Source organism: Cydia fagiglandana, chromosome 20 (genome assembly GCF_963556715.1).
Source record: "Cydia fagiglandana chromosome 20, ilCydFagi1.1, whole genome shotgun sequence".
NCBI classification, from domain to species: domain Eukaryota; kingdom Metazoa; phylum Arthropoda; class Insecta; order Lepidoptera; family Tortricidae; genus Cydia; species Cydia fagiglandana.
The window spans coordinates 13,661,216-13,677,909 of record NC_085951.1 but is presented as its reverse complement, the minus strand read 5'-3'; the positions used below and the strand labels follow the sequence as shown (position 1 = coordinate 13,677,909).

Genomic DNA, 16,694 nt, shown 5'->3' with positions numbered 1-16,694 from the left:
AGAGACACACCAACCGCCCGGAGGAATCCCAGGAAAACGGACCGAGCCACTTTTAGGAAGGTCCTAGGGGAAAGCCTTGACCGGCTTCCACCGAGGGATGACCTTCGGGAACCGGCTCAGATAGAACAGCAGGTAAATATCTTAACTGATACCCTCGTAGACAGCTACCACAAGGCGTGCCCCTTAAAACCACCGGCAAAGACTGCCATAAAGGGTCACCAGTGGTGGGGCCCAGAACTGGAGAGACTCCGGGGGAAAACAAGAAGACTCTTCAACAGGGCCATGAACACAACGGCTGAGGTGGACTGGGAAAACTACTACGAAGCCAAGGCCAGGTACAAAAAGAGATTGCGGTACTGGAGATCCCTGTCATGGAGGAACTTCTGCAGCAGCATTGAAACACTTGACCACGCCAACCGGGTGAGGAAAACCTTAGCGCACAAGCCCACATCACAATTGGGCTCACTGCGTAAACCCGATGGCACATACACATCTAGCCCTGCAGAGACCCAACGCCTTCTCCTGGTAACTCACTTTCCAGGATGCGTAAGTCTCGCCGATGCAGATCAGCAGGACGAGGAATACAGTACAACGGACAACAACTGGCAAATGGCGCACAGAGTCGTCACGGCTGAGAAACTCAGGTGGGCCATAGACAGCTTCCATCCCTTCAAGGCGGCTGGTCCGGATGGGATCTTCCCCGCTCTCCTACAGTGGGGTCTAGGACTCATCCAGGAAACCCTGACCGACATCATGGCAGCCTGCCTAGCCTGGGGGTACGTGCCCAGGAGATGGAGAGATGTGAATGTGGTATTCATACCTAAACCAGGTAAGAACGACTACACAGCTGCCAAATCCTTTAGGCCCATCAGTCTCACATCATTCCTGCTGAAAACTTTGGAAAAACTGTGCGACAGGGACCTGAGGGACCGGGCGCTAAAGAACATACCGATGCACAACAACCAGCACGCGTACAGCTCAGGTAAATCTACGGAGTCGGCTCTTCACATGGTTGTAAGCCGCATTGAGAGAGCCATCCACGGCAAAGAAATGTGCCTCGGCACTTTCATTGACATAGAGGGCGCTTTTGACAAGACTCACTTTTCCAGTATAGGGAACGCCTTGGAAAGCCACGGCGCTGAACCTGGACTAATAAAGTGGATCATGAACATGCTAAATCAAAGGACAATAAGGTATGTAGGTGAACCGCAGGCCGTAGCGGCGGTGCGAGGATGCCCTCAAGGGGGAGTTCTCTCACCTCTGTTGTGGAACCTAGTAGTCAACAACCTCATAACCAAACTGAACGAGGAACACTTCTACACAATAGGCTACGCTGATGATCTGGCAATATTAATATCAGGTAAATTTGCCAGTACAGTATGCGACCTCACCCAGGCAGCTCTTCGGATCGTAGAACGCTGGTGTAGAGATTTTGACCTATCAGTTAACCCCACAAAAACAGAAATGGTAATGTTCACCAATAAAAGGGCACTTGGCAACTTTACCAGACCAACACTCTTCCAGACTGAGCTACAGCTGACCGACGAAGTTAAGTACTTAGGGCTAACGCTCGACAGTAAACTCAACTGGAACAATCACATCAACAAACGCATAGACAAGGCGGGAGTAGTCTTCTGGCAGTGCAGAAGGATGATTGGTAAGAGGTGGGGACTCAACCCGAAAATTACCCTTTGGCTCTATAAGACTATAATCCGCCCCCTACTCTGCTACGGTGCTCTGGTTTGGTGGCCAAGAACAAACCTAGGCAACGTACGAGACAAGCTACAAAGACTCCAGAGGCTCGCATGCGCGGCCACCACTGGCTGCACGAGGTCCACTCCGACTGCAGCCATGGAGGTCATGCTAAACCTTTCACCGCTGCACCTACACATACAACAAGAGGCCAGTCTCTCAGCGGTAAGGTTACGAACCCTCAATATATGGTCTAACACCACAGGAGCTCTTCACACAGCATGCCTGGAAAAAGTATACAGCGAATTTCCAGTGCTCATGGCGGGCACGGATCGAATTCACAAACAAGCCATCTTTGACAAAAGGTACAAAATACAATTATTTGAGGACGACAACTACGAAGGACTCAATCCCCGGGAGCTGAGAATCTTCACTGATGGGTCCAAAACAGACAGCGGATCAGGCTCTGGAACCTTTTCAGAAGACCTGAACATGTCAATCACCACTCCGCTAGGAGCCCATAACTCGGTATTCCAGGCTGAGTGCATGGGCATCATTAACGCGGCGGCTGCCATCACTGCAAGGAAGGTAGTAGGATCCTCCATCCGCATACTCTCCGACAGCAGAGCAGTCTTAATGGCCCTAAAAAGCCATATAGTCACATCCAAACTTATACACGAATGCCACGAACGACTAATGGAGGTATGTCAGAACAATAAGATCACCTTACAATGGATCAAAGGACACAGTGGATCCCGAGGTAACGACGCCGCGGACGAGCTCGCCAGACAAGGATCGGGTGCGGGGGCGATAGGCCCGGAACCGATCCTCCCGATACCGTTTAGTAAGGTACGCTCAATGCTGCTGGCACGTACAGGGAAACTACACCAAACTGGATGCAGACAGGCCAAGCAGGCCATGCCTAGCATGAACGGTAAGCTCACAAGGGCGCTCCTTCAACTAGGAAAGGTTCGACTGAGTATGGTAACCAGTGTCATAACAGGTCATGGACTTTTTAACAAACATCTTTTTATAACAGGTGTCACAGACAGTCCCCTATGCCGTGGATGCATGGAGGAAGAAGAAACAGCCTCTCACGTGGTGTTGGAATGCAGCGGATTGGCCCCATACAGGGCAAAACATCTCGGATCCCCGAGTGACCTCCCCGAGGTCCTACTCAACATCAAAGGTTTGATAGGATTCCTCGAGGAGCTGGGCTGGCAAGACTAGCCCACCCCCTATCACGCAAAATAGGCGCAAGACGTCGAGTTGCGGAAAATCGCCCGAGCTACAATACAATACAATATAAGAAAACAACTCAAAATTTGCATTTGATTACTTTGCTTCACATGTGAATTACTGATAGCGGAGTGCAACTTTGCTATCCGTTTTTGAAGTGCAAAGTAAGCCTTTCCAAGCTGATGTGGTGAAAATACTTTTGCAACCCTCTTTTCTACTGTTGTGGACTTGTGGAGATGTTATCAATCAGATAATTCTATGTTATAGTTTGTTTTAATTGCCACGAAATAATTATCACGTGATTTTTATAGCTTTTTGATTACACAAGTACTCTACGAATTTAATAACTTTCGCGATAAGGTTTCATAATAAAATGTAGTTGGCAAGTAAAATAAAAGATTTATAAATTATTATAAACAAAAAGTCATTGGTTCTGAAAGAGCATGAGTACAGTCAAAAGTGTTAAAACATGGCTGCTACTCAAAAAAATGTCCCATAGCAGTTATGACACTTATGACAGCGAATTAAGAACTATGTGACATACCTACTGTCCGATTGGAACTTTAAGATACGTCAATTAATAGATCAGAACTTTAACGTACGTGAATTAATAGATGTGTGTTGTTTGATGACCAGTCCAAAATGTCTGCAGCACTATGTATAATTTTATTGACCCATCCTTTATATTAGTGTCAGTTTCGTAACATTGTCCGTCACCCATGACGTCAGCGCGTTACGCGTTACGCTGTCTCGAGTTTATCATTTTTTCCCCACCTCAAAAAGTGCTCAGCGCCGCTAAAGAAGTTTTCACTTCAAAAACCGGTTCAACCGTCTCTGAGTAGGTAGTAGGTACTTAATATAAATAGTCCCCCAGGCCTTACCTAGTTTCTAGTGACATAAACGTATTAAGTGTGCGTTGCGTTATAATGGTAATCTTGGTAATTTAATAGGCAGCTTACGATTATTGTATAGGGTTACTTTGACACTGACCCAGGACAATTAATTGTGTTTATAACCTAGGCCATATGTGAGACACCTTGAACACTAGAACGGTTCCTGTAGTTCTAGATTCCTAGACAAATAACCTTACACACTGATTGTTATCTTAATATACTCCATGAAGTAGACGTGGTTACGATATATACAATAGCTTCCGACTTCCGAGTATGTTGACTTACTTACTGCTGTGGCCCGACCCGAAGTGGATCTTGGCCTCCGACAGCATCAAATACCGCCATGCTACTTTGCCTAAAGCAGTTGCCACAGAACTAAGTCTCTCTCTCTCTCCTCAGCATTATTATTCCCATCTGATTGTGGGGTCTGCTTTTCTGGTCTTTTCTCTACACTTCGCGCGACCGACGTGTCGTCTACTGAAACGTCGCAGGCCCTCATGACTACTAAGTATAACCTATTTAATATTTTCTGTGGACGTTTCTGTCCAGTCGACGGCGCAGAGTTCGCTAAGGTCTTTTTGCACTGCGTTTCTACAGCGGTATGTCAAAAAGATAGGTCTAATGTCGGTCCTGATGACAGTTCCTTCCTGAATCAAATTGGTCACATTCAGATATTTTTATACCTAATATATAGAATGTCTGGGAGACCGAGCTTTGCTCGGTAAACATATAAAAACTCAAAAATGCGCGTTTTCCCAGATAAGACCTAGCTAGATCGATTGATCGCCCCCGAAAACCAATATAGCAAATTTCATCGAAATCGTTAGAGCCGTTTCCGAGATCCCCGGGCAATTCTTGTTTATATACATATAAATAAACAAGAATTGCTCGTTTAAAGGTATTAAGATAGATAACGTTACACGTGCCAACTGTCAATATTATATATTATAATCTACCTTAAGCTTAAGATCTGTGCCGGAATCGTCTAAGCGATGTCGAAAACTATATGGATTTAATAGGTGTATTCATTTCCTTAACTAATCTGCCTTAAACCGGCCAACTGGCCACGCGACTCCGGCACGCGTGAAACACGTTCATCTTGTTTTGTTTGGTTTGATGCCTAAATTAGGTTATTGGGGGTCATCCATTAATTACGTCACACCAATTTCTAGGTTTTTTGACCCCTCCCCCCCCTTGTCACACTTGGTCACATTTGGCAAACCCCTCCCCCCCTAGTGTGACGTCACATTTTTTCTACGAAATCGCCAAATCGAATTAAGTAAATACCTAAGTATTATTAATATTTTATCAAAATATTTTTGACGATATAAATATTAGTAATTTTATAACCCAAAACCTCTTAGGAAAGAAAATTAAACGATTAAAAACTATTTTCCTTTTAAAAACTTGTTATTTAAATGTACAGCGAACTAAATAATTTAAATAAATTTTCGGTTACTGATGAAGTTAAAGTGACGTCACAATGTTTGTGTCTCCCCCCTCCCCCATGTCACAATATGTCACATTTTCTTGACCCCCTCCCTCCCCCTAAACGTGTGACGTAATTAATGGATGACCCCTTGCTGGGTTCGTTGTATTGATGCTCGGGTACACCATATGGTATTTGAACAAATATTCGTGTTGGAACTGCAGCTGATTATTTAATGCTGAAAACGAAAGTGACTAGATTTAGACCAAGCCCAAGTAACACAACGTAGCTGAATATTGTTTGAATAATACAGCATGCCGTACTTAATGCTGAATAAGGTAGCTGTATAACAGCTGAATAAGCGCTAATACAGACGTTATACAGAAGGTTTGGGCGCAAAGTGGGCAGTGCAACAGTAATGTAATAGCTATATAAGTGTGTGCCCACACATTGAATCGCTGAATAACACTTGTATAGAGGCTGTCAAAAGCTTATATACCGCTTTTAAACCAAAGTTATGCAGCTTTGTACACAATGAATCAGTTATTCACACGTTATGAAGCTTTTGGTTCCAAAGTGCATTTTTACAGAAAATATATTCAGATATTTGTGTTAAATCAATGATTTGTCTTCCATTTTAATTTGTGAACTCGTGTCAAAGTGTAGTTTCTGCAGTGAAAACTTACAAAATAAGGAGGACATCACCCATATATTTATTTGATGTTTACATAACTTCAATTTCATTGCGCATGCGACTTTACTGTTAATATATATATGCATTTTATTTAAAATTTTAAAGCGCCGCGTAAATAATGCACCGTTTCAAAAGTAAATATAGAAAATTTACTACTCCACATTTAAAATTGTAATTTTTCTGCGGTGTTTAGATGTTTTAGTGATAGAAAATGTACTTTAACAAGTTATGCTACGATAAAACTAGTTTTATAAATGAATAAAATGGGTTTTTCAGTTCATATTCAATTCCTATATAATTGTAGAGGTTAGAAAGCAGGGCTCGGAACCGGTATTTTTTTTAAACCCCGAAATAGACCAATATTTTGAATTATTTTATGCTTTTTACGTAAGACTGGATCATGTATTTAGGTAACGAATTTGTGTTATCAGATTGTTTAATTAAAAAAGAAACAATAAACCAAAGAACGAAAAAGAACGTAATAATACCGGTATTTTTGTATGGAGCAAATACCGGTTTCCGAGCCCTGTTAGAAAGTGAGCAACCGTAATGGCGTCCGACTGTGCTGAATATAAGCTGCTGCCACAGCTATTATTGTGCTAATTTCTGAATAAGCATTCACATTATTCGCGTTACTAAGCAACATGTTAGATAATAATGGTCTTAACACAACAAGTTTTGAATAACATCAGTATAATAGTAATTGTTTTCTCAATCTTAAAGCCTATTAGGGTTCTATACACAAATGGTAAAAACCACATAGATCCTCACTACTTTGATGATAAAACATTATAGGTATGTAACACGGGCAATATTCAATCCTACTTCCCACTAATATTATAAACGCCATATAATATATAAGTTATATGATAAATCTGGGGGCACGGCAGTTTACACAGTTATTTTTTCCGTTATCAGTTCCGACAAATATGTAGTAGGTAAAGGTAACGCAAAGATGTACGACGTGAGTACGAAGATGTATATAGTATGAGTATGGTATGGTTACGAGTATGGTATGAATATGAATATGGTATAGGTGCGAAGGTGAGGGTATATCATTCATTCATTCATATTAGTAGCGGGTATCACGGGTATGAGTACAATTAAGTATAGTTTGATATGGGCAGTATTGTTTAGGTATGATATGAGTACGAGTATAGTGTGGGATGGGTATGAGTAGACCCACTTGAAAACTAAAAACAGTCTGTTCAAAATCGACAGGAGAATCGATTTCGCTATGAGGGTGATTATTTTATTTTTCTCATACCCAGTCCAGTCTACAACTTTTTAATGCAACAATATGAATAACTAACATTTGACACATTGTTTGCCAACTAACAACAACCTTAAATGGCTATTGGTAAACTTTATCTCGTTGCAGTAAGGTATGAAAATGGTCAGTTAACAGTGTTTACGATGGTAACTAGCAATTGTTTTACGTCATTAAAAGTAGAGATGCAACGGATAGTTGTTTGGCCGGATACCGGATATTCGGCCAGTGTCCAGGCCGAATATCCGGTATCCGGCCGCCGGATATTCGGCCGGCGGAACTATACCTACATTTCGGTTTTTCAGGTGCGCATTCTGCAGGTTTGACCTGTTTCCTAGTAAAAGTTCGCGCGGACTCATTTCTAGGTTCGAAATGAGTGCGCGTGCAAGTCAGTGGAATGATTAAATTGTTTTAAAATAATAAACAAGTACGATTATGACCGTGTCTGTTTCTTAAATCCAATTTGTTTACTCCGAAATCATGCAATGTTACTATCCGGTATCCGGCCGAATAGTAAAATAGTGGCCGGATAGGCCGGATAGTAACCGGATATCCGGTGCATCTCTTATTAAAAGGACAATGCATCTTGTGTAAAATAACCAATAGAAGAGAATTGTTAAGAAAACTAAACCTCGATTTTTTAAATAATGGTTGGATTAAAGAATATGCGTATTTATTCATGATGCGTTCAAAATAAAATAAAAATACGCTCAAGCTCAAAGCAATCAGACTCAAGTAGCACTGTTGACCGTGTTTAAAGCTACGGAACCCTCTCCACTGCGCACTTGTTGATACTAAGCAGTAGTTTGAATAGCGCTTCTCATTGCGTTCATTTTGCAGCTTTTGGGAAGAAAATATAGTATATGTGTACTAAAATCGCTATAACTTAAGTATAAGTGTTGTTTTAGTATTTATTATTCAGACGTTATGTCAATAAAAGCCATAATTAACCCATATATGCAGCTACTGAATAACAAATAATATGTGGATTTTATTACAGCTTCCAGTAATAGCGTCCACCTTTATTCAAAAACTAGCGTTAAAACAGAAACTGCAATCGCTTTTATACAGTTGAAAGTCTTCACCGACGCTTCTTTTCAGTATTTAGTAGCCACTATCACATTTTTCTTAATATTGTCTGCTTAAAATCATACAACACAGAATATATACAGCTAATTGCTGCTAATGCTGCTATTATGCAGCTTTTAGTAACCACAAATGCTTTAAGCTGAATAATGTCTGAGTAACTGTGTAAGAAATAAGTATTATTCAGCTTTAATATGCAAAACCGATACTATGCAAAATTTATTCAGCATTTATTGGTATAAAGGCCCCACTAGGCCCACATATTTTCTTATTCCGAATTTAGTAATTTCCACCGCATATACACAAAATTTATGCAATCTTAAATTGAATAAGATGATAATTTTACTTTATTATCCTGCTTGTGTGTTACTTGGGAGAAGAGTCTGCAGCGATTTTGATAGCCCACGCAGTGCAAGTGTTATTTATAAGCCATAAAACTAATAAATTCATAGAAGTTCGACGTTTAAATAGCACGTGCACTGCGTGAGCTATCATAATCGCTGCAGACTTTTCTTGGTCTAACTCTAACCCATATAACGCGAATACGAAGTAAGACGTAAAATCACTAATTGATTTATAAAAAAGGTAAATAGAGACATCTATCACTCTTTCTCTGTAATTTATTTGCAATCAGATTCTTAACTAGATTGATTTGAAAGGGACGACTCTACAGTATTGCCACTTTTTAATTGCTACTTATTTTTTGTCAGACGTACCTATGACATAAAGTCTGTATGTATGTTAGGTGAATAAAAAATCACAGACTACATAAAAATACGCATTTTACAATTTAGACATTTTTTGTAGAGTCAAAATCAAATAACCTATTTTAACCAAAATCGTCCTCTATGTAGGTCAGTAAAAATTGACGTCGGAATTGACCCCATAACCTTCCGCGACTTTGCTCTAAAGTTATCACAAACTTGACGATCAAGTATTATTATGCGGTTAATTATAAACCTAACCTGCAACCTGTAAGTATAATCATCACAACGCCACACTCATGTCACATTTGACCGATAATACCCACGCCGAATGCACACTATTATAAAAACAAACCTGATGCCATCACGTGTTGGGTTCACTTCACTAAATAAAAATAAAAAAGCCAGAGACAACGCGCCTATGTGGGAACCAGAGGGACTGAACGACTGGCCGGTCAGTTGACGGCCGCGGCGCGCGCAGAACGCGCGTGCGAAAATTCCCGCCATCCAGTGTTCGAATTTTGAAACTTTTATTTTTATTCTGTGCTGTGTACTGTGATCTTCAATCCAACAAAGGAATATTCGACAATATCGGTAAGTTTAATTGAAAATTCTCACAGTTAAAAACGCTTAACGATTTTGGATTTATAAATATACTTTAGGAGTTGCGGATACCGAAGTTCCCGTGATTTGACGAAGATTAAACGAAATATCAAACATTTTCATGGTGAATTATGCGCGCGCAAATAAAATCATTTTATACGTAATGCCCTACACACTTTATTATCAAAATGTATTGAATTTAAACAGGTGTCCGTTTTATAAACATTAATGATTGAACAGTATTGGAACAGAATAATGTATAAATACCTTTAAGCTGTTAACCTATAAGAATGCATATCGTAAAACCTTTATGTGTCGAGTTGGTCTAGCAACTAGCATTTCAAGGGCTTGAAACACGTGCATTTATAGTATTAAAACATTACGTTGTAAAACATAAGGAAAAACACCATAACCAATCATTTGTGTAATCACACCTCACACCATAAGTACCATAACAACTAGTTTAGGGTTTAGGTGTGCTTCGAAACATAGGTAAGTTATCTGAACTATGAATAATTTATTTAATTCGAATTCATTTTTACACAAAAGCCAAAAAATGAATTTTTCACCACACCAAACACCAACCCGAAGAAAATATTAACTGTAAGATATCAAATCCAAATGAATGTTATTATATATTTCTCACTCAATATTATCATATAAAAGACAATTCTACCAGCAAACATAAGAAAATCACGCAAAATTTGCATTTAATTACTTTGCCTCACATGTGAATAATATGCAACTACTTTGCTATCAGTGTTTGAACAATCAAGAGAGCCTTTACCAGTTGATGTGGTGAAAAGAATTTTTTATATGACGTATCGTGATTTCGAGTCTATGCGGAAAGAAAGGAGTCGTAGATTGTATTGGATTCCATACATTTCACGACTCTTCTTTTTCCGTACAAACTCTACATGAGTTACTTAGGAATACAATCACTACCTAAACGGATTATTTTTATGTTGCCAATAAATAAACCGTTCAGTTTCATAAAAGTTATTTTATTTTAATGTAAAGTTGATAAAGTAAAACGAAGAATCCAAATAATTGACTCACTAAGGTTTTGTATCCAAAAAATCTGCAATTAATAGTGAAATATTATCACCAAAGATCATCGTCTCAGCCGAAAGACGTCCGATGCACGACACCAAAGATCATTCGTCCAAATTCCAATAAATCTAAATACTCAACATAGACGTAACTGGAGAACCTCCGCAATAAAGCTAAATCCCGACCCCATCTGTATATAGTTAGTGCATAATTATATTCCATCGTATTTTCACGGAAACGCACGAGAGAGTCTTGCTATGTCAGTCAGTCTCGGTACAAAAAAGTACTGAGGTTGACTGAAGAAGCATGACAAATACGAACGTTTCTGAGAAAATACGATGGAAAACAATTTTTCACCACACCAATTGTTCAAAAACTTTACGCTCGTGGTTCAATTTTGGAATCTTTCGGAATGGGTATCAATATTATCACGAGTGGTTAAACAACAACTTTGTCCCCTTGTAAAACAAATAACAATTGCACAATTTCACTACATCTGTAGTCTTCATATTCATATGAACGTAACCAGAGAAGAAGAAATTTATGTCAAGATCCCGACAAAGAATTGGAGGCAAGATAAGAAGTTACAACCTTGAATACGAGCTATTTGCAAAGCTTAGCTAAACTGTCGTGCCATTGTCTCAGATTAGACTAAAATCCCCATTAATCTAGCTAAAAATACGTGTTTTAATCTGGTTTTAATGCAACAAATCATTGATTAAAGATGAAGAAAAGAAATAAAGGTGGAAGTCGGAGTAAGCTGACTCTGTACATTTTGTTCTTAATACTACGTCGGTGGCAAACAAGCATACGGCCCACCTGATGGCGCAGTCTCCGTAGCCTATGGACGCCTGCAACTCCAGATGTGTTACATACGCGTTGCAGAGTTGGAGACCCTAACACTACGCGCCCTCGTTCAGCTCTTGCAACCTTACTCACCAGGAACACAACACTATTATGGGCCGGACACTATCATGAATAATGACATTACTTTGAAGGAATTACATTCTTAGTGATAGTGTAAGGATTGGCATGAAGGCATGAAGGAATGACGCATGAGACACAAATTATGCAGCGACTTCCATTTTGTCACTTCCACGTCAGTGGAGAGTTTAAGAGGGACTCTATTTACCATTTTACCCAATATTTTTAGAATTTCATATCTAAAAGCAACTCCAAAAACAGCTTCACACATTGGTCTGGAGATTGAAAATGAGATATCTTGTTCATTTAAACGCCGGCAACGTTTCTCGTAACAAGTTTTTATATCTATGTGATCTATGGATGCATTTCCATTAAGCGTTGTAACATTATAGCGGTTGACGAGACCTATCATATTGACAATAAACCAATAAACCTGTCGTATGTACTAACGGTGTAATAGAACCTACAAAGCTACTTCTATGACTATTAATTGGCAAGTATCGACATACACGTCAAGTCAGTCGTTCCTTATTTATTTACTATGTCGGTGGCAAACAAGCATACGGCCCGTCTGATGGTAAGCAGTCTCCGAAGTCTCAGACTCCAGAGGTGTTAACATGCGCGTTGCCGACCCTAACACCCCGCAGGTCCGCACCCTCATTGAGCTCTGCCAACCTAGCTCACCGGCAGGAACACAACACTATGAGTAGGGTCTAGTGTTAATGTCTCTATACCTACGACTTACTTACTTACTTACTTTGTTGGCGCGGTGACCCAAAATGAGTCTTGGCCTCCAACACAAGAGCACGCCACTTTGATCGGTCCAGAGCGGTATCCCGCCAGCTTTCGCCGACGCCGAGCTCACGGAGATCTGCCTCCACTTTATCTCTATACGAGCAGAAAGAAAATATTTCAAATACAAATGCTTCTTAAATTGGTGCAGCCCTAGATGCTTTATGCCGGTTGGGATTTTCTTAAATATTCTTTGGGCCATTGCAAAGAACCAAAGTGCCTTTGTTGTTTTCAAAGGTTGAATGAGCATTTTCACTTAACTGTGCACCTTTAACGGCCGGTTAGCAATCGTTACAATACTGACGGTCAACGTCAAATCCCAGACATTTTGTCAGGAATGTAACGGTTAGACGTTATGAAACACGACTTAAGTCGCGCTTTAAAATACAAGTTATAAGTGAGTCTAATATTGAGAGCGAATGAACAAATTAGGTATGTCTTTCTGGAGGATGGCGTGCAATAAGTACTACTACCACAAAAGGTTTACGAATTGATAGTTAATACGGCCCCGACACTATCATGGATACTGACATTACTTTGACGGAATGACGTTTTTAGTGATAGTGTAGGGAGTGTCATGAAGGAATGACGGCAAGTAATGAAGTTTATTTTAATAATTTCCGTCAGTATTGGAGTTATGTCAAAGTAATGATACTAGAAATGACATTATACTGACAGTGAATTGGTTAGAATGATGGAATGAGAAATGACAGAAAGAATGATGGACGATAATGAAGTTATTAAACATTTTTAATATTTTTGAAGAAATGTCAAAATAATGACATTATACTGATAGTGAGTGGAGCGTATCACTCTAATCCCTCATTCCGTCATTTAAAGTACTTTAGAAGAAGGTTTTATACTAACAAGAGTCATTACTGGCATTTAAATCAATAAGTGAAGTATACCTAATCTATTATCATTACTCTAAAGTTTATTTTCACTTGACTCTTAAGAAAAAAGGAAAACATGCAGAATACGATGCACAAAGAAAATCTCTGTCCCTTTCTAAAAGTTTCCATACATGAAATAAAAATTAAAAACCTTTTATTTTATGTTGTTTGCAACAATTTAATTATATTTTTACCGGGAAACCCGAAAATCTAAATTTAGTTATCTGCCTCTTTATCGTTCGAATATGCAAAAGTGAGGATGATGATGATGAAAAGTGATAGAGAGGTTAGAAAACGAAATTTCGTGTTTCGCGGTAGACCCCCAGATTGTGATGGATTGTGGTAGTGGCGCCCCCTACGCAGAGTTTCGAGTAATATTCCCTATTCAGGGAAATAGAATAGTATTACGCAATACTCTACGTAGGGGGCGCCTCTAGCACATCCTGAGGGCTTACCGCGTAATTTCGTTTTCTGCCTCTTTAACACTCTTGCGTATTCGAGCGTTAGAGACTGATAACGAAATTTCGATTTTCGCATTTCGAAGTAGACCCTCTGAATTTGCTAGTGGACCCTAACGCCGACTTTTGCGTAATATTCCCTTTTGCGTTTTATTTCGTGCATGGAGTTCAATATATTTTTTAAAATATGGTCAACATCCCTATTTTGTATATTCTGTATATGGCCTTATATAATAACATGTTGTAAGTATGCATCTATCCCATAAGTAAACTCTCTGGTTTATGGCATTATTTATAAACGCGTTACTGGCCTGAATTAGCTATGAACAGTTTTGATCTTCTCGTTTTGGTCTTTATCTTTCATTTTGACTTATGTATTTGTAAGAAGGATAAAACATATTAACTAAATCAGGACTGTAAAGCTTAAAAAGTTTTATGACTAATTGAGAATGAATAGTTAGTGTTTATGGTTTAATGTTCCATATAAGACTATCCCGTTCGAACTTGCTTTATGACGGACTCTTTTTTTATACCTCTTTACTTCGAACCTCCACAGATATTGTTATACTAAACGTCAGGTCAACCGCAGAAACCCCGACTAGTTTTAATCAGCAAAATCCTAACCACTTTTTTAATAATTAATATAATTATGTACAAGTATTAGTATTTCGGATACCCCAAAAACCTGTGTCTTAAAGTGGGCTATAATGGTTTGTACAAAATAAAACGAAAGAACATGTACATTAAATTACAATGAAACAACACAATAAATTGAATATAAACCAATCCAGTACTTACGGTGCACGGAAATCTCAACGCTACGACTAGGTACACATATTTCGTCGGCTAGAAGACTGGCGTCAACTAACAAACAAGTTGTTGTGTTGCTGTTTGCGAGCGAGAAAATTCGAATATTGGCGAGAACTTTTAAATTTTAGCAGTGTTTTAAGCTGTTATTTTATATTTTAGCGCTTTGATTCACTTTACCGGATCCGAGACCGGATCCGGTGAATTTTGCCGGATCCGGTATCTTGAAAAATGTGCCGGATCCGGCCGGATTACCGGATCCGCCGGACCGGATTGCAATCCCTACCTTTACCTTACCTTTACCGTACCTTTTTTCTTAACCAAAAACGTATACATTCTTACATAACAGAAGAATCCAGTAGGTACAGTCAGCGTCGTATAGTAGGTAGCATCCAAAGTATTCAAATAGTTCGGTACACCATATAATAGGTATGTATGGCGTACCGAACTATTTGAATAGGTACTTTGGATGCTACCTACTATATGATGCTGATTGTACTTTAAGAATAGTTTGATTCCCGGTTCGTGGTAAGAATAAAAAAAATATTTGGATACATTTTTTAACTACCAATCTTTCACACAGTCATGGCGCACGCACGCACGAAAAGGTTGAAACAAATAAATATTCTTTTTAATTAACTATTTCTTTTTCTGCATTTTTCTGGCTCATCGGGCATAGAGTAACCACAGTACATAGTATAATTACGACAGGTTAGAAATATTTGAATCGATGATTGAATAATGTCTTGGTTTTGTGTTCTTCAAAACGTACACTATAACAACTAAGAACGGTTAGGAAAATAATAACTTAAAATACCCCGTGAAAGGTAATGATGAAAATACTGATAGAAATACTGATAAGTGTGTGGGGAGATTTAGGAATGTCATGACCTGACTGGGCCAAACGCTGGAGCGTCATGGAATTTTATGTCATTGCTAATGATAGTGTCGGGGCCGTATAACATTGTTGACGATGGTATGATTAAGGCAGTGTTAAGCCACAATGATTTCTGTTGTAAACAAGTACACAACTATCTCAAGCGTCACATCATTACATCAAACTACGAGCATTCAATGCTGACGTAAACAACGCATACAATGTCAATGGATGCAAAAATTATGTTAAACAGACAGAAAATATCTGTTGAATATTTCAAACAAACTTGTTCACATTTGTAGTCTGTTCAGCAATATTTGATTTCTAACTTCGTTTGCATTGTATAAATTTAAAGCCAGCATAGCATATATCCCATTTATGGTCTAACTTGGAGCAATACCTGAAGTATAAGCGTACCAGTTACCAATATATACAGTTTGGAGACCAGCGTACCTACCTTAAAAATGACTGATTTTAGCAATTTAGAGTCCTCACCATGGTGAAGAATGGAAAGTATAGGTAAGCTGGAAAGAGAGGAAGACAAAAACGGAGAAGAAGAAACGTGAGAAGAGATCTCTGCTGAGAAAATTTGAAGACAGAAGGGGAAACATGTTGGGGCACTTGATACGGCACGATACTTACATAAAGTCTATAATTGAAGGAGAAATAGAAAAAAAGAGGCAGAGGAAGAGACGTGCGTTTTCGGATCAGGCCAAAGAGAAAATCCACGTAGTGACGTATCAGGAGCTCAGTGCCAGAGAAGAACGGAATGGCGGTTACTCCACCGACAAGAGCCAAGCTCTTAAGAATTATGATGATGATCAGAAAATATTTAAATGACACGAAGATTTCAATCTGCATAGTAACAAACATCAGACCCTATAAACTAGTAGTTCGCCCCGAACTGTGAACTCGCGGTTCGCCAAAAAAATCAATTGAATGCAGTGCTACTTACTTAGTCCGAGATGGGCATTTCGTACTACTATCAAAAGTACAATTCGATAGTAGATATAGATGTTGTTGACTTACTAGGATGCATCTACCTATACCTTATTTGAAACAGGTGTGTAGATTACAAAAATGATGATCATGACCAATAAAACGACATCCATGACGACTTTTATGACATACTGCATGGCCGTCATTTTGGATTCCATAATGATCATCATTTTCGAAATCAGGGCCCCCTAAAACCTACAAAGTGACATCCATGACGACTTTTATGACATAGTGCATGGCCGCCATCTTGGATTCCAAATAGTCATCATTTTCGAAATCTG

At 39.2% G+C, this 16,694-nt stretch overlaps 3 protein-coding genes and 1 long non-coding RNA gene across 4 annotated transcripts in view; 2 read left to right on the top strand and 2 right to left on the bottom strand.

Annotated features, from left to right (window-relative positions):
• LOC134674500 (uncharacterized) overlaps positions 1 to 16,694 on the top strand; it is a 104,796-nt gene that overhangs the window by 15,974 nt on the left and 72,128 nt on the right. The gene's annotated exons all lie outside the window — the stretch shown is intronic.
• LOC134674492 (GPI transamidase component PIG-S) overlaps positions 1 to 16,694 on the bottom strand; it is a 91,295-nt gene that overhangs the window by 35,824 nt on the left and 38,777 nt on the right. The window lies entirely within an intron of this gene.
• Positions 9,445 to 16,694, top strand: part of LOC134674467 (protein I'm not dead yet) — a 145,222-nt gene continuing 137,972 nt past the window's right edge. The window contains exon 1 of the mRNA XM_063532551.1: positions 9,445 to 9,601. The gene's annotated coding sequence lies outside the window, so the exon portion shown is untranslated. The remainder of the gene's footprint in view (positions 9,602 to 16,694) is intronic.
• The window catches only part of LOC134674463 (uncharacterized), a 402,905-nt gene continuing 398,432 nt past the window's right edge, over positions 12,222 to 16,694 (bottom strand). The window contains exon 2 of the mRNA XM_063532541.1: positions 12,222 to 12,315. The gene's annotated coding sequence lies outside the window, so the exon portion shown is untranslated. The remainder of the gene's footprint in view (positions 12,316 to 16,694) is intronic.